Genomic DNA, 25915 nt, shown 5'->3' with positions numbered 1-25915 from the left:
TACATAAACTCCATTATTTGACTTGTCTAATATGTCTGAGCCTCAGTCTCCTTGAAACACTGATGTTAAATGCTGGAAACAAGTTCCTTTCTGTCAGTGGTTTTGTCATGAAATGAGTGCTATGCTTCATATGCTATAATTTCTTACATATTATCTAAGAAACGTAAAATTTTCTCAAATGGCAGTAAAATCCAGAATATTCTTAAAAAGTGATACATGACACTACATATATTTCATTTTGACTAAAAATACATAAGCCCAGATTCATTCACCAAGATTTTGGTTTAGAACCAAAACTTTTCATTAGCATTTTAACTCTACATTGTTTTCCTATAACTGATAAATATATTACCTATAATGTCTAGTTTAAATGTTTTTTCAGTGAACCAAGAACTTAAAGGTACTTACAATATGGTGGGAGTGAAGAATCCTAGATTTTTATGACTATTCCTACCCTAGCTTTTATAATTGCTTTGCTCACATCTAATTCTACAGCAATAATATTTTTAGCAATTTACTTTATCTAGGCTTGGCGGTTGTTTAAGGGGAACACCTTATTTTTTAGCTATATTTTTAAACAAAAAAATCAACAATAATCCTTTTCTGTATTCTTGTCAGCAGATATGTAAGATTTAATTAAACTTGGGTGTTTAGTCTTAGAATACATCTCAAGCCAGTTAGAATAAGCAAAGCCTACTTCGGAAAGTATACAACTTAATGAAGAGAACAATTATCCTGGCAAACTAGTTTATGACAGTTAGGAAACTAATTTCATAACAAAATGTCTAAGTTTAAAATGTGATATTTTTTTAAAAACTACTACATTTGACAATGAAAGCTTCTTGAAAATATGGAAAGACATAAACTGCTTCCATATAAGAATAGAAAATTACGTTATTCCTGGGTAAATATTTCTAGTATGTACAGATCTGTGTTATCCCACATTAACAAATGCAAATACAATGTTTAGATTGATAGAAAGACCAGGCACAGACATCACAAACAAGGTTTTCTTATGTAAAAAGATAGAGAAGAAAGTCAGAAAAGAGATGTGTTAGAAATATCAGCATATTTTCCTGGACAGAAAAAGCTTTAATCTCATTGAAACCCAATTCTCCCCACCTGGGTATGCAGAGAGTGAAACTCCACTCCTCTCCTCCAAATGAAGCCATATCTATGAGCCTTAGATACATACTTTTTATATGTATGGATAAAGCAGTTCTGCTAACAGACTAGTCTAAGTATATTTTTGGGACTACCTTATTTGAAGCAAGTGCAATTCATCAAGATAAAATTTTACAACAGAGGCAGGTACAGAATAATACATAGGGACATAGAATCCATTGTCATTTATCACTCCTGACCACCCCCCTCAGGTTAACACACTGGAGATGAGTACTTTACGGAGCATAGAGGTGCTGAGAATAGAACAAAGATCAGTTAGCTATCTCTAAAGGTTGTGCTAATGGGTTCTTGTACTGGCAAAAAGTCTTTTGTGAAAAGATGTTAGTTGAAAAATGTTTCACAATAAAACATAGGGAAAAGACTGAACTAAACAAATTTAAACAGCATTCTTTATGGCAAAGCTTTAATATTAATTGTTAGGTGAAGGCCATAAATAACAATGTTTCCTGAACTAATTTCACGTCAAACCTTTTTTTGTTTTCTTTCAGCATGCATTTCCTAATGCAGGATTCTGTAGGACATGACTTGGAAAATGACCTGCAACTTCTATTGTTTGGTTTGTGTGTGTGGTTGTGTTGGTTCCTAATGCTGAGGGTGGAACTCTTTGACATGTTCTTAGGTTTCACACTTCATCTTAAAGTGGGTCTTGCAGACATCTGTCCCTTTTTGACAAAGGGAACTCGAATCAAATATTGTCTCTGTCCACATGCAGTAATTGAAGTGCAATTGATAGTAATAACAAAATCTATAAATTATTGGATAGCTCTATTTCATGTGCTTTTCTAGCTTCCTTATAAATATGACCCCATATCAGTCTCCAAATACTAATAGGTTTTATTATTCTCATTTTTTCACAGGAAATCTGAGACTCAAGATATTAAGTCCCTTGCCCAAAGTTATACAAGTAGTAAGAAGCAAAGATGGAATTCAATTATTCTGGTAAACCAGCTTGAATATTACATTTTCAACAGGTTTCCTGGGTGACTCTACTCATCAGAGAAACAGGAACCACTTTTTAGTCCTGATTGATCAAAGAATGGTTCAGTGAACTGCAGCATCACCCAGGAACTTGTTAGACACACAGCATTTCAGGCTCACCTATACCTCCTAGAGCAGGATCTGCATGTTAACAAGATGTTCAGGTGATTCTTTTGCAGCTTAAATTATGAGAGTCACAGTGCCTTTCTAAGTTTAATATAGAAATGCCTCACCTGGGATCTTGGTAAAATGCAAATTTGAATTCAACAGGTGTGAGGTCTGAAGTAGGGTCAAGAGTCAGTATTTTTCACAAGTTTCTAGGTAACTAGGATTGCTGGTTTGTGAATCACCCTTTGAGAAGCAAAGGCCTAGGCTAAGGATCAGCATAAAGACTAATAATATTCAGCAGACAATGAATGATGACTGGGCAATGTATAGATTAACAAAGAATTGTCTGGAGGCTAAATGTGGTGAGTTAGTCACATCAGCATTTTAGAAAATGTTAATACTTTCTATTAAGTCCTACCTGACCCCCAGCTCTACCTAAGACTTCTCTACCATGAATAAATAAATTATCTTCTTGCTTTATTTCTCTTTTTAGTAGCAAAGCTTCTAACCATGAAGTATATTAAGGCTTGTATCTAGATGTCCCCCAAAGCCACATGCAGTCATAGGTGGGGCTTTTTGGAGGTGGCAGGATCTAGAGAGTGTGATGCTGGGATCAGAGATGTGATGCTGGGATTGATTCATGGTGTGATGTTAATATTAAGGCTGCCCTACCCTGGGTGTAAATGCTACCTGCCCTAAGGGTGGGTAGCCTGGATAAGATATAAGGGGCAGAAAGAGTGTCATCACTTGCTGTTTGCTGCTTCTTTGCTATTTCACTACTTTGCTGCCATGAGCTCTTTCTCCTGTGCAATGCCCTTCTCCCATGCCACCCTGCCTTGGAGCCAGCCAATTACAGACCGAAACCTCTCAAACTGTAAGCCAAATAAACCTTTTCTCCTTTAACTTTGAGTGTTGAGCATTTTGTCTCAGCAATGAGAAAAGTAACCAAGACAAAGTATATCCCTGGAAAAAGTCCTCTTTATTCATACCCATGTTCCTATACTGCATAACTTATCTGAAATATTCATCTATTGCCATCATACCATCATTAGCATAGTGAGTGTAACTCTAATTTGGTGGGCAAGAAATTGTATGATTAGACTTACACCAATTACAACAACATTTCTAAAATTTCAAATATCTCAACATGTATGTTAAGAATAGGTTTGTTCCATCAAATCTTCAAAATAAGTCTCTGCTTAAGGCAGTATCAGATGCCAAAAACACATGTCCTTTCAATAACCTGTCTTATAATGCTAATCAATTTTAACAAATGCCCTTCAAGATTTTGTTAAAAAGAGAATTGCGTCTTCATAATATGAGGCTGTACAGTTACCAGTGAGTAAAAATGGAATTATATGAAATCTGAACTTATATTTTAGTACCAAGTGATTTTATTAAAGACTAGCTGTCATTTCTGTCAATAGCCATTCTGTATAATTTTGGGGGAACAATCATTTTGCAATTAAATTGTGGTAAGGGCTGCCTAGTCTTCTGGCCTGCAAGCTAGCTATTGCATGGGGAAACCTAAGTCCATGCGCCTCCCGTCACAGCTGAGGCCTCAATGGTCCCATGATGCTGTGACACTCTAGGGCAAGATTGCATCAGCTGAAGACATCCTGGTTCCTTGAGAATCAAGTAGTAATAAAGAAAGAGAAAAGTTTCACCTGGGGGAAGGACAAATTCCTTATTAGCCTGCTATCTCTTCCCACCTACTACTGTAAGAACACTTTGCCCATCTCACTATCCTCATTAACCTAAGATCCTCATCAACATAGGATTACTGCTGCCCTCTGACTCACCCAATACTCCCTGTAATTATTGTGTGCACCCAATAAATAGTGGCTAGCTCAGAGTGTCTTTGTCTTTGTCCACTCTGGCACTGACCTCTCAGCCCCACCACCACCACCACATGTGCTTTGAAAGTATGTCTCTTTTTCTCTAGCCTTTGCCACACCCCTCTCTAGGCAGATCAGAGGACTGACTGGCTTCAGATAATTTCAGTTACAAGTTAATAATCTTTGTTTAATTAAAAATAAAGCACCCAAAGTAAAATCATAGTGCTATAGAAAATGTAAAACAAAAATAAAACTAGTGGTTATCACTGCATATATTTGGATATTTGAAGAAGACGTGAACATTTATTTTGCAAAGAAAAACCTTTCATATTGAATTAAAATTAGATACCAAAGTATATATATAGTCCCAACTAAATATATTTACATATCTATTATATTATATATTATACATCATTATTTTAAATTATATATACACATAATATATGTGTGTATATATGTATAAAATATATATACCCAGTAAAAAGTACAGTGAGGAAGTATAGTAAAAAATTATAGACATTGAGCTTTTCATTTCTTTGATGAACATTATTCTAACAGCACACACTTCTACATACACATATGTATTTTGAAAACAACACATCTGTACATCTTAACAATAGACATGCATTACTTGGTAGATAATTTGCTAATTAAAATCCAAAACCTTAGAGTTAAAAAACCATTGGATCAGGTGGAATATCACAGTGCTTCTCTTAAAGTTGTCAAATTTAAACATCTGGTGACCTGAATCTGTTATTATTGCTTTTAAATGATTCAATCCTGAAATTCTCTTTATTCCACAGTATATTAGTCATGTTTCCATTACTACAAAAAGTAGCTTGGATAATCAGCTTCTGTGAGTTTGTTTAGGGTCAGTTTTAGCAGGCACAGTCCATACCGGGTTGGCCCCATTGCTTTGGGCCTGTGGTGGTACACTGTAGTAGAAGGGTGTGGCAGAACAAAACCACTCACCCCATGGCCAGGAAGAAAAAGCAGAAGAAGAAGGAGCTGCAGTCTCACTATCTCCTTCCAGGGCATACTCTCGGCGATTCAAAACCCTCCCACTAGAACTCATCTTTAAAAAATTATACCCCCTGCCAAGACCCACACTAGGGACCAAGCCTTTTTAACACATGGGTCTTTGGAAGTTATCTAAGATGCAAACTATTGTTAACAGTTTCCTTATTTTAATCATTATTTTATGATGGCATGCACAAACTACTGAAAAAGTAAAAACTGACTGGAGTTTATAAAAGGATCCTGGTTCTGTAGTAGGTAGTACTGCCATCGCAAAATACCATGAGCTATATGACTTACATAACAAAAATTTATTTCTTATACCTCTGGAGGTTGAAAATACAAAATCAAGGTGCCTGCAGTTTTGGTTTTTCATGAGGCCTCTCTCTATGGCTCATGGATGAGTATTTTCTCATTGTATTTTTAAATGACCTCTGCTCTGTGCCTGCATGTACCTGATGTCCTTCTCTTCTCATAAGGAAATCAGTCTTATTGGATTATAATCCTACCCTAATGACCCTACTTAAACTTAATTACCTCTTTAAGGCCCATATATCTAAATACAGCTACATTGGGAATTAGGGCTTTAAAATATAAGTCTGAGGAGAATACAATTCACTCCATACTGATCCATTTCCAAATCATTTGTTGGATGTATTAATGGAGCTTAACATCAACAAGGAGCTACCATCAATTTCCATCAGCAGCAGCAGCATTGTCATTATGTATTTTCCAAATTCCTTGCTGTACTAAGCAAGCTGTTTAGCAATCATTAAAACATCACATTTGAATATGGTTTCACAGTTTATGAGGAACTTTCAGGTACCTTTCTTATTTAATTCTCATAACAACCACCTCTGATGTTTCAAGGTCATGCTTATTATCCTCATCTTAAAAGTGAAGAACAGACAGAGAGAACCTGACTTGCTCAAGACAGAAAGGATGTTAAATGGTGAGTTTAGGACTAAATCTCATATTTTTGTCTCTTAATCTACTGCTTTTCACAACTATGACACTAATTAAATTTAAAATGACCCCTGCCTTGGAAAAATTGTAGTCAGAAATAGTAAAGTCAATAGTGTTGTGTTAGTTATGAACTAACAGAAAAATGAACAAGTTTGAATTGAATTCCATATCCATAAGTAGTATCCTATGGTTGGCCATCTTCAGAATCAGCCAAGATGATAGTCCTAGGATGAGAATATGACAGTGTATCATAGTTAACTGGCATGCGGTAAGTGCTAAAATAATATATATTGAAAGAAGAAATATTGAATAAATACAGGAAGGTCCAGTAACTGGCCCACAGTGAATATTTAATAAATATTTGAAAGAATAGATAAATAATTAAATGATAGTTAATTTATTTCTAAAGATATATAATAATTAAGGGAAATGGGAAGTGATATCTTTCTAGGCTCAGTTCAATAAACTTCCCAATGGCGCATCAGGTGGGGCTCTGGGAAGCTAGAAGTCTCCCATGAGATGACCCTTCATTTCTCATGTTCATATCCTAACTCCAACAAACAATGAAGAAATGGGGAAAGTCTGGCTCAAAGCCATGACAGAAAGTGGGGAAGTCAGGGTCCAGCAAAGAATGAAGAAGTCAAAAATGAAAGTATTGCAAAGCAAAAGTTTATTTATAATGTTGTGAGTACAGGAGAAAGCTGCAAGGTACGAGGTACAAGCTACAAGGTACAGGGCCTTGACTGAGCTACTTAGTTCAGGGTCTTCCCTCTGCTCATACTTATAGGGATAAGCTGGTTTCTAAAAATAACTCTCACTAATTGGTGTAATCTAGACCAATCAACTGCTTAGTCTTTGTTTCTGGGGTGAGCAAAATGTCAAGGTATCTAGCGGCACACAGTAAATGCATGCAAAGGTTTCACAAATGGCGACTTCCTTTATAGTGGAAACTTCCTTATATAGTTGGAAGTAAGCATGTGGTCATTTCTGTAACCATCAGCCACCCAGGTCATGACCTATGTCCCAGCCTATGTTCCCCTCTTATTGTCCCTATGCCAAGATTCCTAGTCTCTCCCCATATACCCACAGGCCTTATTGTATATTCCTAACATATCACTTCTTATGGTCTCCCTCAGCTAAGTCATGCACAGAAGTCTCACTCTCCTGCCTCAGACTCTGAACTTCCAGAAGACCAGGTCTTTATTGCATTCATACTTATCTCTTATAATACCCTGCACATAATAGGCATATTTTTAATACTGTTGAGTTTAATCATAGTGTGCTACAGCAAGAGAAATCACCAACAGTGTGAAGAGACAATCCACAATGTGGGAAAACATTTTCACCAGCAGTTCCTCAGACAAAGGTCTACTATCTAGAATACATAAAGAACTTAAAAGAATCAGACCCCTCAAATTTAAAGACCCAATCCAAAAATGGGCATCTGAAATGAACAGATATTTCTCAGACAAAGATGTAGAAATAGCAAATAAATACATGAAAAAATGTTCAACATCACTGGTCATTCGAGAGATGCAAATAAAAACAATGCTGAGATTCCACCTCACCCCAGAAAGAATGGCTGCTATTAAGAAATCAATGAATAACAAATGCTGGTGGGGCTGTGGGGAAAGAGGAACACTGCTCCACTGTTGGTGGGACTGTAGACTGGTACAACCACTGCAAAAATCAGGATGGAGATACCTCAAAGAATTAGGAGTAGAAGTCCCATTTGACCCAGCTATTCCCCTGCTGGGTATCTTCCCCAAAGAACTCAAAGAATCATACTACAGTGATATGTGCACCCATGTTCATAGCAGCAGTTTGTGAAAGCTAAAACTTGGAAACAACCCAATTGCCTATCAACTGGAGATTGGATAAAGAAAATGTGGTTTTTTAAAATAAAATGGAGTACTACTCAGCCATAAAGAATGAGAAATTATAGACATTTATAGCTAAATGGATGCACATTGAAGCAATGCTTTTAAGAGAAATAAATAAGACACATATGTGTAAATACCGAATAGTTTCTCTGGTGTGAGAAACTGAAAGTATAATAAAGACTAAAGGGTAAAATAGATAATGTGAGATAGTAAGAAATGGGACAAAGGGAAAGAGAAACTGGGAGGGGTAGGGGAAAGGAAAGAAAGGAATGGAATTAATATGAGAAAATGAAAAAAAAAGGAAACAAAGTCTTTGTAAATAGGGATGGGTGGGTGGGGGGTTGAAGGGACAGAAGGGGAATGGAGAAAAAAATGAGAACCAAGGTAGAGTATGTAAAGGTGCAAACTCCCAGTGATGAATGTCATTATATTGTATACCTAAAATGTACCAATAAAATTAATAACATAAAAAAGCACAGTGTGCTAGTAACCCATACTCTAAAGTGAGAGTTCTCTTGAGGATCTCTGAGAGTTTAATGCTTGTTTTCATGCTTGCACCTTTCTATCTTACCCTAACTAGTAGAAATGCATTGAATTTTTTTAAAGTTCAGAAAAGACATATGGAATGGAGAAGCCATTATGCTTCTATTTTTTGGAAATAAAAGGCAATTAGATTTTGCTAAGCACAAAATTAAGCAGAAACCTTTCTTGATGTCTGATTTTCTGAGTAACACTGGATCACACAAGTTCTCTTCCACAGTGTTCTCACCAAAGCTGCAAAGAGTAAGTTGTCCAAGATTTTCATCACTAAGAAATGGACAAGTCATCTGGTTTTTCTATTCAAAGTCTCACAGAAACTGTGCTTCTCTCTATTTCAAATACTCAATGATTTCAGAAACACTGGGAAACTTTGTGTTAAAACAATTGGAATAATGAAGGGGTTAAAGCTTTGTTACATCTGAAAACAACCAATATAAATAAGAATTTGCAAAAACATATCTCAATATAGGAAGTGATCTCAAATCCAAATGCTACAGTAGCCAACTTTCAGCAAATATAAATTGGAAAAGGTCTGGGAAGATTTTTTGGACAGGTGCTGACTGAAATTAAAATTTCACATAACACAACTGATTATACCTGAAACATTTAAAACTATGTAGAGAAAAATGAACTATAAGAGAGACTAGATTTCATAGTTTTCTATTGAATGATTCTCTTTATGCTGTTTTTTGTAGCAAAAACCTCTATAAAAGCTGTAGAAAACTCCCTTAGCAAAACTGCAGAAAACAAGGTCCTCAGAGGATATCTGTCCAGGGACAGGAAGTTCCATGAATTAAGGTAAGTCAGTGGGCAACACCCAAGCCAATAAATCAGCTCCCCTCACCAAGGAAATCAAAACCTTTCTCAGAACATTCCATGCACCAATGTTTGACGATTAAGATCAAGCATCCACATGCTGGCCCTACTTCTATACTCCCTGTTGCTTATAAATCTGCCTCCCCAATTCCTCCACGTGGTTATGAAGTAAATGAAAGGAGAGTTGAGGCATACCACATAGGGGGTAAAATAAAATATTTTATCAAAATTTTACATTTGAAACCTAGATTCATTTCAGTTTTTCATTGGCATTTGATTGCAACATACTTCAAAAATATGGTACCTTTATACTGTAAATAGAATTTCACAAAAGTGAATAAAAGGAAATTTAAGTGACTAAAGTCCTTTCATACTGTTATTACAGTGTAATTTTATTTAGAGAGATATGTGATAGGAAATTCCATTTGATACAGAAGTTCTAAAGATTGGAGGGATGTAGTTTCATGTAGCTGTGAATGGAATCATTTTCAAAACAATTCTGACTGGGAGACTAAATGGCATATTCATGCATGTTCATGCTTGTAGTCATCACATTTCCAAAAATAGAAAAGCTGCTAATGTTTGGCTTATACATGCACCAGTGCTAAGCATCTCTTCTTTTCTCTGTTAAATTGGTGGTTCTTAATAGGACAGATAGCAGGAGCAGATGGGTGAGAGAAGCCAGAGTAGGGCATTGATATAGCTGGTGGGGAGGGTTAAACTAAAGCATCCCCTCCAAAAATGTGAAAGAATCAGAGGCAAAGCAAGAGGAAAAGCATCTGTAATTTAAATAAGTTTCTAGATGACTCCACTATCCCCAACTCCTATCTATATAAAACAAATTCGCTGGTTTAAGTATTAGAGGATGATTACTTTTCTGGCAAGTCAAAAGAGGAAAATAACTTTTCTCATAAGTTTAAAAGAACTCTATACAGTATGTTATGTTACATAATCATTGGAGGCTGTTGTTTTGAACTAAGCTCTTGCACTGGGCCCCAAAAGGTAGACTAAAATCAAAATGTAGTCATTCATGCTGAAGTTCCTCATCACCAAATAGAAACAAAGTGTCCTTTGACCTTCTGAGCAACCAGAAAAGATAATAGCCAATTTCTCAAACAGGCTGGTTTCAATTGGCATGTACAGTGACACCCCCTATGCTATAATCCTGGCCAAAGACATAGTATGAAGTATGTTGTTAACCAGCTATATCCTATTGTTCAAGCTCCCTGTCCTTCCTTTATAAAGTAACTTTGGTATTTTTGGTGATTGTTGTTCTTGTTTTTGTTTTGTTTTGTTTTGCAGTCATGCAACTGGGGATTTTAGAACTAGAAAAATGTAGAGATGGCAATGGATAATTTTTTCATTTTATAGTTGAAAGAAATGAATATTAGAGAGGGTTTGATGATTATTAGAGATGATAAGGTTTAAAATTAAAAGAGCTTGTTCCTACAACTTCAAGCACTTTCAGTAATCTGATCTTTGACAAAGAGGTAAAAACACTGGAAGAAAGATAGTCTCTATAGCAAACACTGCTGGGAAAACTGGTTAAACACATGCAGAAGATTGAATCTAGACATATATCTCTCACCAAAAGCTAAATTGAAACAAATGGATCAAAAAATTGGATGTTAATACAGAAACACTTACTGTGCTAGAAGACAAAATAGGTAAAATTTTTAGAGATATAGGCATAGGTAAAGACTGTTTTTCCCATTAAGTTTATTGGTACACTATAAGTATAAAATACAGTTACATGGATCATTGGAATCTTGTACCATTACATGAGTATCTTGGTTCTTCTTTTTTTCCCCTTCCCTTGCCCTCCCTTATCCCCCTCCACCCTTCCCTATTTGCAAAGACTTTGTTTCCATTTTTTTCCTTTTCTCATATTTTTTCTTTTCCCTTTTTTCCTTTCCTCTACCCCTCCCACTTCCCCTGCTCCTATAGACCTTTTCTTTCTGTTACATAATATCAATTATACATTTTTTAAATTGCAATATCAAGATCTAGGAGACATTACCACAGATTTTATGGAATTTAAAAGGATATAGAAAGCACATTACAAAAATTTTTTTGAGATAAATTTGACAACTTCTAAGAAGTATCTTGGAAGACAAATTAATGAAACTAACTCTGGAGGAAATATAAAATTTGAATAGCACCTATTAAAGAAAGTATATTCCTAGCTTGAAAACCTACCTATATGCAACAGCAGGCTCGTATGCATTTTAAATGATAAATTATATCAAACATTTAAAGCAGAAAAAAGAAGGAACACTTCTCCCCTCATTTTAGGAAATCAACATTGTGTTAATACTAAAACTGGATAAAGATAATAGAAGAAAAAAGTACGAACATGGATAGAAATTTGTTTAGGAAAATAAACTATTAGAAGTCAGATCTGGCAGTATGTAGAAAGCGGTTTTATTATAGGGATGGCAGTGTTGGTTCAGCATTGGAAGATCCACCCCCAAAAGTCATCATTTTAACAGAGGAAAGGAAAAAGCCATATGATCCTGTTACTAGTTGGAGAAAAAGTATTGGACTAAATTCTACAGCTGTTCATGGTAAAAGCTATCAGGAGACTAGAAGTAGAACAGAACCTTCTCAACAGATTAAAGACATGTACTCCATACTTCCAGTGAGAATGGCTTATATGAATGGAGAAGATACAAGGCCCTCTCCTTAAGGTGGGGAACAAGGGCAGATATGCTTACTCTTTATCTGTCCATTAAACTTTGAAACCTAGGCCCCACCAAAATAGTCTGGCAAACAAAACAGAAACCTAATTGCACAAGAAATAACATTAAGAATCAACAAATAGGATCATATTAAATTTAAAAGCTTCTACACAGCAAAGGAAACAACCAAAATAGTAAAGAAGCAAATTTCCAAATGGAAAAAAATTTTGCCAGCAAATCTGCAGACAGAAGACTGAGATCAAAAATACATAAACAACTCAAAAAATTGGATTCTCTAAAATAAGAAATCTAACAAAAATGAGCAAATTAAATGAAGGGACATTTCTCAGAAGAACTAGAAATGGCCAATAAATACATGAAAACTGTTCAACATCACTGGCCATGAAAGAAATGCAAATTAAAACAACACTGACCCAGATGTGGTGGTGCACCTCTGTAATCTCAGAACTCAGGAGGCTGAGGCAGGAGAACTGCCTCCAGTTCAAGGCCAGCCTGGGATACATAGTGAGTTCAAGGCCAGCCTGGCCTACATGGGGAAAACCTGTCTCAAAAAACAAAAACAAACAAAAACAAACAAACAAAACACTGAGATTCCACTGTACTATAGAAACAATGGAAGAATGGCTATTATCAATAAAATAATAACAAATGGTGACAAGGCTGTAGGGGAAAAGGGGCCTTTCTACACCCTTGGTGAGAATGTAAACGAATGCCATCACTATGGAAATCAGTATAAAGATTCCTCAAAAAAACACAAAAATTAAAATTCAATTTGACCCAGCTAACCCCCTTCTATGTATATTCCTGAAAAAGTTAAAGACATCATATTACAGTGATACATGCATACCCATGTTTATAGCAGTACAACTCAATAGCTAAATCTTGGAAGTCCATCAACAGATGAATGGATATAGAAAATGAGGTATATTTACACAATGGAGTCATAAACAATAAATTTGAATCAAATGTAGGAAAATGGATGTGCCTTGAGACCATAATATTAAGTGAAATAAATCAGACATAGAAACATAAATATTACACATATTTTCTTGTAAGAGAAATGCAAAGTACAAAAAAATTAAGGAGAAAAATAAAACATAGATAATATGAAAAAGAATGAGAGATCTTCTCTAAATGTGACAAGAAGCCAGAGATGGAAGGGGAAGAAGGGCAACAGGAATTTAAAAGAATTAAGATTTATTATGTACATGTACCAAATCTCCATAATGAATTCAATCATTATATACAGCAAACATGAAGGGAATTGAAATGTAGTATGTACATATACCAGTCCCCTACAGTGAATGTAATCATTATGTACTGCAAACATGTACTAGTAAAAGTCAAAATAAACAAATAAATTTTGTAAAAATAAACATTAAAATGATAAAAGTTTATTTCTATAAAAAAAATCACTACCAAATGGAGAATATTTATTTACTGCATCCTTTAGCAAGCAATTATTGAGCAATTTACTTTGTGATAGGCATTGCAAATACATATAGTATTTTTAATCCTTGTATCTCCATTCTTGGATCATTAATTTGTTTTACAGATTGAGTAGTAAAGGACAAAGGCAGAGAGGTTAAGTAATTTTCCCAAAATCACATTAATGGTATTGGTAGAGTTATGATTTGAAATTAGGCCATCTAACTCCAGAGCCTGCACACCTAACCACTATAACATACTCCTCCTTGCTACTTTCCAGGGACCAAACACTCTACTAGCTTCTGCAAATATAACAGTAGAGAAAAATGTCCTACTTCCACGGAGCTGACATAAATAATAAGAAAGAATGTAAAATGATTATTAAATACATATTTTCAATTTTTTGATAAATATCACAAAAAGAACAAGGTATTACAAGTAGGAACATTCTAATTTGCGAAATCAGGAATGAAATGATGTCTAAGTTGATGCTAAGAAGAGACTGCATATGTGAAAAGAATTTAAAGCATAGGAAGCGACATATGCCAAGGTCCTTAGATAGAACAGTTTAGCTTCCTCATGCAACTGGAGGGCCATTGTGACTTGAATCTGGATGGTGTTCAGAATAGTGGTGCCAGAAAAGATGAGAGAAGTAGTCAAGGAAGATCAAATGTAGAGAATCTTTTAGTCCATATTAAAGAATTTGAAGGGATGGGAATACATTTCCTGCTTCCTCAATGTGTCAACCACTTAAATATACAGTGTCATTCTTCTCCTGTTTGCTATCATCTAGTAGGGTCTTTATCAGCCTCTTCTTCTCTACATATAGTCTTCCTTTCCATTGAAATTCATCATTCACAATTGAAGCAACATTCACAAGATATATACCTGTGGCTCTCACTTTCTTAATAAGACCATCACAAATGTACTTCACACCCATTGCCCACACTATGGTTATATTCTGGGCCTTCTGTCTTATCAGAAATTGCTCCACCTCCAAAATCTCAATTTCAAATATTTCATTCTTCACTCACCATTTCAGTTCTCTCAGTCATGTGTTCAACATCCCTACTGGCAAAATCTTGAAGCTCATCAAGACCTCCATGCTTTGGACTACACCATTTTCTATCCATTCATTGTCTTGCACCTATCTCCCAAAATATAAGTATCAGAAAATAAAAACCCTGGTTGGTATCAATAGCTAAATGGCTAACCAAATAGGTAAACCATGAGGTAGAAAGTCATTCAGGTAAGTTGACTATGTCACAAAACACTGATGACCACAATCACTCATGGGGTTTCAAAATACCAGCAGCTGAAAAAATATTTTCCAATTTTGTGCTGCTCCCCAAGATGATTATTTTATACCTTTCCTCACTTTTCAGTTTTCCCCCATTCTCTTCACTTGGTGACCTCACTTATGTTTTATGGAAAAAATAAAAATCATCAGACTGGAACTCATTTATCTTCATATCACCTAGTCCATAAACCTTCCTACATTAACACCCACTTTCTTTTTTTTCAAGTTTATTGGTACATTTTAGGTATACGTTATGATGACATTCATCATTTGGAATATGTACCTGTACATGATTTATCTTGGTTCTTATTTTTTCCCACTCCCCTTCCCTCAATTCCACCCTTTCACCCCTCCCTATTTACAAAAGCTTTGTTTCTGTTCTTTATTTCTCATTTTTTTTCTTTCCCTATTTTCCTTCCCCCCCTCCCTTCCCCAGTTCCCCTTCCCCTTTTAACCTTTTATTCCTATTTCACAATATCTATTATACATATTGGTTCTCATTTACACTTTCAGTTTCTCACACCAGAGAAAGAATTCAATATTTAGGGCTGGGGATTTACCTCAGTGGTTCCACTGCCTGCCTTGCAAGTGCAAGGACCCAAGTTTGATCCCCAGTACCAAAAAAAAAAGAATTCAATATTTACATATGTGTGTCCTATTTATTTCACTTAAGAGTATGGTCTCAATGTGCAACCATTTAGCTATAAATGTCTCCAGTTTATTATTCTTGTAGCTGAGTAGTACTTCATTGTATAAAAAAAAAACCCACATCTTTATCCAGTCACCAGCTGATGGGCATTTGGGCTGTTTCCAAGCACTAGCTATTACAAACTGTGCCACTATAAACATGGGTATGCATAAATTGCTGTGGTATGATTCTTTTAATTCTTTTGGGAACATACCCAGAAGGGGAATAGCTGGGTCAAATGGGGCCTTTAATCTTAGTTTTTTGAGGAATCCCCACACTGATTTCCACAGTGGTTGCACCAGGCTACAATCCCAAGAACAGCAGAAAAGTTTTCCTTTTCCCCCACAGCCACATCAATATTTGTTGTTGGTTGATTTCTTGAAGCAGCCATTCTTTCTGGAATGAGGTGGAATCTCAGTGTTGTTTTCATTTCCAGCTCTCAAATGACCAGTGATGTTGAACATTTTTTCATGTTTATTTGCTGCTTCTATTTCTTTGTCTGAGAAATGTCTATTCATTTCAGATGCTCATTTTTGGATTGGAGGACCTATAAGCTTTTAAACCCCCAGCCTTCTCTCTTTTAATGATCTATCATTTTCTCTTACCCTGAAAATAGGTTTTCTTTTTGGTGCTGGCAATTGAACCCACCGTTTTGCTCATGGTAAGTATGTGCTCTGCTACTGAGCTACATTCCCAGCCTTCAACATATAAAGACCATATGATATATGATAGACTATAATAAGATATATAAACACATATACATTTTATATAATACAGTAGACCCTTGACTTATGAACTCAATTCATTCACAATGGCTGGTTGTAACTCAAGTTGGTCAATGAAGGCTTAGACTCCTCTACACGCCTTCAAAGTTTCTTTCCTGTACAGAGGGAGATCTCAGTGTCCCTAGAGAGACATTGGCCCAGGATTTCTCAATTAACCCCACACAGGAAAGGATGTTGTAATGTTCCTTCCAGAGCTCTTTAAGGGTTAAATCTCTATCTGAGACCATCTGAAAGCACAAGCAGCTGGCATTGAGGTCATAACTCAAGACTCTGATGGAAAGTTAAAACTAAAATTCTGGTCATAACCCAGGTTGTTTGTATGTCAGGCTAGTTGTAATTTGAGGGTCCACTGTATATATTTTATATATTTGTGGTGGGGCTTTATTTCTGGTACTGGAGACTGTACTCAGGACCTTTCACTTGTGAGGCAGGTGTGGTGCCACTGATCTAAATCCCCAGCCCCTTATATATTTTATATACTAATGCACAGAAATAATCTCCACTTCCATAAAGAAGTACACTGTTATCCTTCAAAGCTCTTTGTTGCAATCAACAGAATCTGCTTTAGCTAAGGTGACATGAAATTTAGGAAAGTATGTTAGGAAGCACTCAGGTTCTTGGGATTGCCAAGAAGAAAAGCAACAGACAACATATTATATCATCCCATGATATTGTTCTCAATAAAACAGAGCAGCCTTCACTACCTGCTCTTAAGTATTAATTATATTTGTGATTTGTTTTGGAAATCTCAAATCAGTCGCGGATGAACAGTTGTTTCTCCCATTGCACTGACCACCAACTTCATTGTCATTTCTCCTTCATACTGGGTTCTCTTCTTGTTCCTTCCATCAGCAACTGCATCTCAACCTCAAATGTTTCTGATTTAGTGCAGTCCTTCTTTTCTTCCATGCTGTATCTGCAAGAAAGCCTAGGAAAAGCAGCTTTCTCTGGTGGTCTGGTAATAATATAGAGGGAAGAGACGTAAGTCCCAAACCTGTTAGGTATCCAAAATGCAAGTTTCTGTTCTCTAAAATCAAAGAATGAATTCTACATACAATGGAGGTTAAGAATAGGAAAAATGTATTGAGAGAAAGAACGCTTCTTTCTAAGAGAGACAAGGGGGCCTGGGAAGTCGGTTGTCTGCTCACCCAACATCTCAAAGGTGTATTATGGGACAAAGCCACAAGGTGAGTCAGGTTCAAGGTGGAACAAAACTATAGTCAACTAGTAAGATTACAAGTACAGTTGCTTAGATAATACTGATTAAATGGGGATCCAATGGGGAAACAAGTCATGTAGCAAGCATACAAGTAATGAGCAAGGATTTTCAGTGGTAAGAGGTGAGTCAGGGATCTTTCTTAGAAGATCTTGGTCCCCCACCCAGGTGATCGATATCTATTTAGGGTATCAATCACTGCTATTCATGTCATGTGGTTGTGGTAGTTTCTCTTCTTTTACAATGCTGGCCTTCAGTGAACATGTCTTGATTGTCCTCCATGTTGGTTCTTCAAAGCCTGGCCCTGTCTATCTGCCTACAAGATATCTAATTAATTTACCCATCTACAATATTCCCCCCTCTAAAGAAGTATCCCCTAACTGCTGTGAGGGGGCAAAGGGCAAAGACTTTTCTAGATACTTCTGACTAAAAAGGGTCATAGTTGTGATCAACAGTCAGAATTACTCTACAGAGGGTCTACCTAAAGGCCCTTGATAAGTGTCAGGCACTGTCATCTTGGGTGGGCATATAGCTTTGAGTCTGGAGGAGACAATGCCAAAGAAACAGTTAAAAATACATGTGCCAAATAAGAAGGTCAACAGGATTGCTATGAATACAGCCAAGAAGCATTTCCACAAGGAGGAACTGATAATAGCCTCCCAGAAAGAGGATAAGGAGAAAGTCCAAGGGACTTCAGAATTTGACATAGAAATTGTATTGTAATTTAGCAGTTATGAGCTGTTTACAAGGTTGATCTGGTGGATCCTGGTAAAAGAAGTCTAATATATTTGTCATTGGTTCCATTTGTATGACTGCTTGGAGTCTGGCAGCCTCTAGGCAAGAATAAACAAAATTTTTATGAAATTAGATCATGTGTAATCCGATCATGAGCACTAGAGTGGAAGGGCAGGTTGGGGAAAGAGTCACACTTAGAAACTGAAATAGTGATTGTAACCTGTTACCACTTAAATTTGATATTTTCTTGTAAGTCTCTCTACTTTTAGCTGTAACAAAATAGAGACAATATGAAGAACAATTTTAGCTAAGACATTTTAAAACTCTAGTTGAGCTCTTACAGATTTTATCATAGTTTTTTTCTACTGATCCATAACTTTGGTCAGCTACCAGTATAGCTGGAAAATGCCAGAAGGTGTCAGTGACTGGAGCCCTTTTTTATAGCTAGCTTTATTACTCTGACATTATTTTATACTTATTTTGGTTATTCTTTTCTGCTGGGTGTTTAAAACTAAGTTAAAGCAAGACATGTCTTGATCAAAATCAACCTCTTGTTGTCTATCAAGGTCAGTTAAGTCTCCTCAGGCATTACTTTGGAACCAGGCATAGAGCCTCTCTGCTCCTCTTCAGTGTCAGCTGTCAGGATGGGTCACAGCCTTGCTTGACCATATTTCTTTTCCCAAAAGCATCGGAGACTTTTCTCTTTTGGTGACCATCCTTTGACACATGGTAAATTTGTCCTCTGGTGTCCAGTAATCTCTCTGCTCAGGATGCTGGGATGACTCACCAAAGATATAGCATCCAGTAGAAAAGTTCCCTTTGTCCTGGATTCTTTGTTGACCTTGATGACCAAGGGTCAAAATATTGGCTGACCTTTAGCCTAGTTACCTTTCTAGTTTTGATCTCCAAACTTTAATTGTTGAACACACAGAAGGGATTAGTGACATTAGTAGTACAGTAGAAGCCGTGAGTTTAACTATTATAACTTTGTCTGGACATTAAGCACTTTTGAAATATAAAATACAGTTAAAGGACTGTTATTTCTTACCAACCATGGTAATTTTAGTAGTTGAATCCCTTTAGAATGTTAACAGAAAACAGTTACACATTAAACAGAGAAACTTAAGATCAAGAGCCATATATAGTATTTTGGCATGACAATCATGATGACATTATCTTTGTAACACTTACATGTCCATCTTAGTATGGAATACTCTTTTAGTCAAACACCTCCATCTAATCACAAGACATTAAATGACATAAAGAAAATTCTTATTTAACGTACATATTGGCCTAAAAATGTACCTTAGAAGTTCATGATGTCTAGCCTCTAATTTTAGTGTGTGAGATTGTTTGGCATCTGAGCATCCCTAAGTGTGGTGACACATATAACATATACATCACATAAGTTTTTAGGAAAACTATTATTTGACTGGTTATCTTGTACTAGCTTGACATGTACCTCTTATCACAAGTAGCTAGAGTGGAAGAAAAAGGCAGATACCTGAATCAAAAAAGATCATTACCATAAACACTATCCTAGAAGACTTGTACACTTGAAGGCATGAATATATACACCATGATATAACAATAAGTATCACAGATAGTGGGAAGGGCGGCCGGTTCAGCCGCAGCTGGCATCTTAGCGACTCCTTGAGTTGCACCCTTCCCGTCGGAGGCGGCCTGCGTGGCGGTGTGGGCCCCGCGGAGGAACACAGACGGCCAACCGACAGGAAGCGCGCCCTCCCCGGCCTCCGCAGGTCAGCCAGCTCGCGTCCGGAGGAGCGGCAAGGGGTGCGCGCGAGGGGCCGGAGGCCGGCGGTGGTCGGCTCACCGCGCCAGGAGGGGCCACTTGCGAAGCCGCAGCTCCTCGCGCTCCATGCATGCGAAGAGCAGCAAGCACAACAAGAAGCGCAGCCGCTCCCGCTCGCGCTCGCGGGACAAGGAGCACGTGCGGAAGTGCTCCAAGTCCAGGGAGAGCAAGCGCAGCCGGCCGCGCGAGTCCCGTTCACGCTCGCGCTCCACCAATGCGGCCAAGTCCCTGTGCGAGCGGGAGCAGGAGCGCGCATCGCCCCCGCCCGACCGCATCGACATTTTGGGGCGCACGGTGAGCAAGCTCAGCAGCCTGGACAAGAAGCAGAAGCACGGGAAGGAGGAGACGAAGGCCGAGTTCGAGCAGCAGCGAAAGATTCGGCAGCAGGAAATAGAAGAAAAACTCATTGAGGAAGAAACAGCATGAAGAGTGGAAGAATTGGTGGCCAAAAGGGTAGAGGAAGAACTGGAGAAAAGGAAGGATGAAATTGAGCGCAAAGTTCTCCGAAGGGTGGAGGAAGTGAAACCCATCATGGAAAAGCAGTTGCTCAAAGAACTCGAGTGACAGAGACAAGCTGAGCTTGCAGCACAAAAAGCTAGAGAGGAGGAAGAATGTGCAAAACATGAGGAGCTAGAGCGAATACTGGAAGAAAATAACCGAAAAATTGCAGAAGCACAAGCCAAACTGGCTGAAGAACAGTTGAGAATTGTTGAAGAACAAAGATTCACGAGGAAAGGATGAAACTAGAGCAAGAACGGCAACGACAACAAAAAGAAGAACAAAAACTTATCCTGGGCAAAGGAAAGTCCAGGCCAAAACTGTCCTTCACATTAAAATCCCAGGATTAAACTGCAAACTGAAATTTTTACAAAGAAAAATGGAAGAACTTTGTGTGGTAGCTTCATGTTGAAGTGTTTCTTTTGTTTTAATTTTGTGTTTTTTTTTTTAATTTGGAAAATCTGGAAAGTTAGCTTGTTCTAGTAGGAGCTATGCTCTGCAATCCCTTTTATCTCCCCTTTAACTTCCATTGTCAAATCCTTATCAAATCATTGAGGTCTTCTAAAGACAGTGATGTGTATTTTTCATCTGTTTGGATTCTGTATGTGGTCTTCGAAAGAGATTCTGTATGTGGTCTGGGAAACTGTGGGTGGTCTGATAAGGTTTTTACTGATCCGCTCCACTGTCTTCAGAGTTTTACTCTGTGTAACATCGCAATGCTGGTTCTGCTGACTTTTTGGTTTTTTATATATTTATAAAAAAATTAAAAGTTGGCCATTTTAAAAAAAAACAACAGTAAGTATCACAATTATATGAAATCCTTTGTCCTTTAGTTTTGTACTGAGAGCATTTTTAATAAAACCTTATTGTTTTCTCACAGAAACTTAGCCATTTGACCATGACCAATGTACATATATCACAATAATATGTTTAACAATGTATTTCCCACAAAGCTGTGGAAATTATTGAGGTTCCCTTTATGAACAAAGGTTGGAATAAATTTTTTCCAGGAAGCTACTCCTTTATTCACCAAGGTGAAGCCTGTCCAGTAGTTTTCCTAAGCCTAAGGGTCTTTATTTAATTATCTTAACAAATTTTTGGGTGATCTATGAGAGCCAAATGGTAGCAATTAACACATTATTTTTGACAAATGAAAGTTTCCAAAGTTATTATATATAGACAACAATATATAGTGTATTTATAAAACCAGTTTTGACATCATTTGGATCATCTGACAACCTGGGAAAAGCATGTCTTTAGTGACATTTATCTATAAACCAACTTGAGTTACAGGAAAACATCTTCAGAAAATCCAAAAGGCCAAAAAGAATTTAAAACTCATTGAGCTCAAACAAAACAGCTGAACATGTTGCAACAAATTGAAAAGATAGACAAGAGTGCACTCAAATGTATTTGGCCAAGTTGAATTATAATTACCCTTTTAAAATTTCTAGGTTTGTAACTATAAATAAGAGTAGTCAGAACTTTTTGTAGGTCAATTAACGGAGATCTTTTGTAATAATAATCAAAAGGAATAAAGATTTTTTACACATGTGAAGGCAAAGACCATTTTTAAGATTGGCCCTAGGCTGACAATTTATCTGATTGGAATACCTAGTTATACAGGGATTTTATTATTGCCTTGATAGCCATAGTTGATAACCACATATAACTGTTCCCTCTAGAGGGACACACTGTTAAAGGCAATTTTAACTATCCCCAGGGGGGTGTGCTCAGGCTGGGTTTGGGTGTAGAAGGAGCCTAGGTGATATTCTTTGGAGCTAAGCATGAATTCCAAACAGTAAGGAAAGAAGGCCTGCCAAGACTCCAACCTGCTGTGCTGCAGATGTCCACCTATGAAAGTTTTTTTTTCCACTTTGAAAAGAAACAGAGGGAAAGAAGTTATCCCTGTCTGTCCCTCTTATTCTGTGCTAAATCTAAGGTGTCCCTTAGACTTTATCTTGTCCAGTGCCAGTGGTGGCAGACTAGAGGTGCAAGGAACTGGCCAGAGCTGGGTTAGCTATTCTTACCATTTTCTAATTTTTCCTGAGGGCTGAAGACAGATAAATTTTGACTAAAACTTTTACATTTAATTTTGAGAGTTTCAGGATTAAACCTAGACCAGTTTTCTATACAGCCCAGAGATAGGTGAAGGTCAGCTTTACTCTGGAAGGGTTCCAGGGAAGGGAAACTCATCATTCTGGAAGCTTTGTCTTGAAGTCCAGCAGCTACAGAGGGGCTTGAACCAAACACTGTTGAGAACTGTGTTATTTCTCAGGGGGAAGACAGTGGAGAATGGACAGAAGGGTGCCTTTAAGTATGCCACAAGAACTGAATCTTAACCATCTCAGGTGTAGTAGGACAATTAAGATCAGGAGCTTTTCGAGAGTGGATCTGCAATCTTTAGCAAAACATGTCTCTAGAGACAAAAGCTATGATTGACTCCAACTGCATTACCAAACAGAAAAACCAATAATCAAAGAACCTGAATGGCTGCTTTTTTTTGCCTCTTGAAAGAGAATGAAAATGTTCTAACTATATTTTTTAGGGCTTACACTTTTAATGAATTACTCTGAATCTATAATATCTAATTTATGATTTAAATACCCTACAGGCTGTAGAGTGTGTCCCTGATCTTGTAGAAACACTCCCAAAGCCATATCTCACCTTTTATTAACATACAAACTCAAATGGAGTCCTGTAGGCAGACACTTAGAAACACTGGTTTGAGCTTCTGGAATGCAGCCTGGGAATCAGGTTCCCAGGTTAAAATATGGTTATCTATCTTTTGGGTTTCTCTATAGCAGATAGAGTGGTTGCACAATCTCACTATATCCTATTATCTGATGGTGACAAAAGCCTGTGGTTTCTAGGAATCTCCCTAGCTGTTTTAGAGTCTTGTGCTGTGAAAAGGAAAGAATTGGTTTCCTTCTTTCTTCCCCCAGTCTGTGGGTTCCTCTAGACATAATAAGGCCTAGATATTTTACCTCAAGGCTGCAAAGTTGTGCCTTAGATCTAGAATCATTATAACCCCTGTCTGTTAGAAAATTCAGCAGAACACAGGTGTCTTGGCTAGAAAGCTCTTCTGAGAGAGCACATAACAGTATACCATCTACATATGACTGACTTGGAAAAAACTCCAGTATTTCCTTCTATCAAATCAGGATCCAGGGATATTCTCAGCTTTTTCCTGGTAAATGGTTGACAATTTAAAATAATCAAAGGGCTTAGTTCTTATCTTTCTTAGATCTTTAAGAATACATGCCTGAAAATGTCTGCCATTTTAATCTCCTATTTGATTGGCAGGCCAGTGGGGGTCTTGTATTGGAACTGCTTCTGTTCCAGTAGGAACCAGTTGTCCCCCTGGCTGCCTGTCTTTTGAGCTTCCAAAATTAAGATAATAGTTGTCTGTAAATGTAGTAGCAGCTTGTAATACTACTTGTCTCTCATTAGAAATCAATGTTTGGATTCCGGTCGGTCTCTATCCGGGGCCATCACACTTTCCGTGAGGCCGAGTGTGAAAATCCAGAACAGGGAGAGGCAGAATCAGAAGGGAGAGTGATAGAGGAGATGTTGGCATGGTTGGCGACATGTCTGTGATTCCAGAGGAGCCAGAGGATGCACCGATTGTTAATGCAGTGAGCCTTGTCGTGGTGGGAGAAATGAGGGAAATCGGGAATTGCACTTTTGAAGATGCTGGGAAAAAATGTGGAACTTGGAAGATAATTCTTTAAAATATGCAAGAAAGTGTTCTCTATGTTGGAGTTTGTGTGTTTATGTGTTTGGTGTTGAGACAGGGTCTTGCTATGAGATCAAGGCTGGCCCTAATCTCACTGTACCTCATGCTATCCTCAAACTCACAGAACTCTTCCTCCCTCAGTCTCCTAAATGCTGGGATTATAGGAATAAAATGGAAGTTGTTTTTCTTAGAGAATATTTGTCAGATTTATTTGATCAAGAATTTGAAGATTATTAAGTTACCACCTAAAATGTTTGAATCAGAAGACAGCACTGATGAAGAACTGTTAATTAATGAATCAGGTAGTCATAGTGAACCTGAAGGTGATTTTTCAGAATTATCAGACGATGAGTTTCATTCAGAGAATGAAGGTTCATGCCATTCAGAGAATTTGTTGAGGTTAATTTGGAAAATCCAATCCCTACTCTTCCTAAGTTTCTGTGCACCAGTACTCCTAGTGTAAATTTGTCATTTAGACATGATACAGAGCCAGATAGTTTACATTACTTTGAATATTTCTAGAATTCTAAAATAATGTAGTTGATTACAATAGAAACTAAGATGCAGATCAAAGCTTTCTGGAATTTTAAAGAAATTTTTACACTTGGACTCAAAACGAACAGGTAATGCAGATTTTTTTTTTTTTTGCTCTCCATAGTCTACAAGGAATTATATGTAAGCCAATATGTGAATGGTATTGGTCTAAGAAAGATTGCATTGAAACACTTTTTTTTCAGTGAAGTGATGTTGTAAATGTTTTACTTTATTGAAACATTATATTTATTTTGTAGATAACTCAGTGCTACTCAAATCTTTAAGTTATGGCCAACTGTTGAACATCTCAATAAAAAGCTTTCTACTGCACTTATACTTGAGAGAGATTATCACAACTGGTGAAAGTTTAATGCTACATAAGGGTCAATTCAAATGGATTCAGTTTATCCCTCTAAAAAGAGCTACATTTGGTATCAAATCTTACATGTTTTGTGAATCCAAATCTGGATATGTGGTCTTAATTTACATTGGAAAGTGCACAGTACTTGATAACATCTATAAAGATTGTTACATGGGTACACGAATTGTTTTGACTCTTGATGAAACCACTTTTGAACATGGGACATTGTCTTATTACAGAAAATTTTTATACTTCTCCAGGACTCTGATATTATTTTACAGTATAAGATGGACACGTTTGGGACACCGAGTCTGAAAAGGAAAGAAGTGCCAAGAGATTGTTCCAATTTTAGTATACGTGCCGCTGAAACAAGCACTAGTGCCAAAAGACCTGCAAAAGAAAAAACTGAAAAAGGGAGAAATGTTAGCCCATCAGAAAAGAAAACTTATGCAATGAAAAGACATTTCCTTGTCAGCTATTCATAATACAGAAATGATAGATCTTTAAAGAAACAAAACTTTAAGGATTCTAATAATGGTCAATGATTATAATAATTTGACTATAATCTTTTTTTTTTTCAGTACCGGAGATCGAACTCTGGTCCTTGTTCTTGCGGAACAAGTGGCAGAACCACTGAGCTAAATCCCCAGCAATGATTATAATAATTCTATGAATGGTATTGACAGAGGTGACCAACATTTAACAAGTTATCCTGTCATTTACAATTGAGATTAGGTCTAGTAGACCAAATAATTGAAAAATACAGAAGTATTGGGAGGCTATTG

At 37.0% G+C, this 25915-nt stretch overlaps 1 pseudogene; it reads left to right on the top strand.

Moving 5' to 3' along the window:
* The first annotated feature begins 18002 nt into the window (after positions 1–18002).
* LOC101704981 (arginine and glutamate-rich protein 1 pseudogene) lies at positions 18003–21309 on the top strand (annotated as a pseudogene).
* The last annotated feature ends 4606 nt before the right edge of the window (positions 21310–25915 follow it).

Source organism: Heterocephalus glaber, unplaced genomic scaffold (assembly GCF_053883595.1).
Source record: "Heterocephalus glaber isolate CG9 unplaced genomic scaffold, H.glaber_assembly_v1.0 deba00001523, whole genome shotgun sequence".
In the NCBI taxonomy this organism is placed as follows: Eukaryota; Metazoa; Chordata; class Mammalia; order Rodentia; family Bathyergidae; genus Heterocephalus; species Heterocephalus glaber.
Note: the sequence above shows the minus strand (reverse complement) of the source record. Positions and strands in the feature narration are given on the sequence as shown.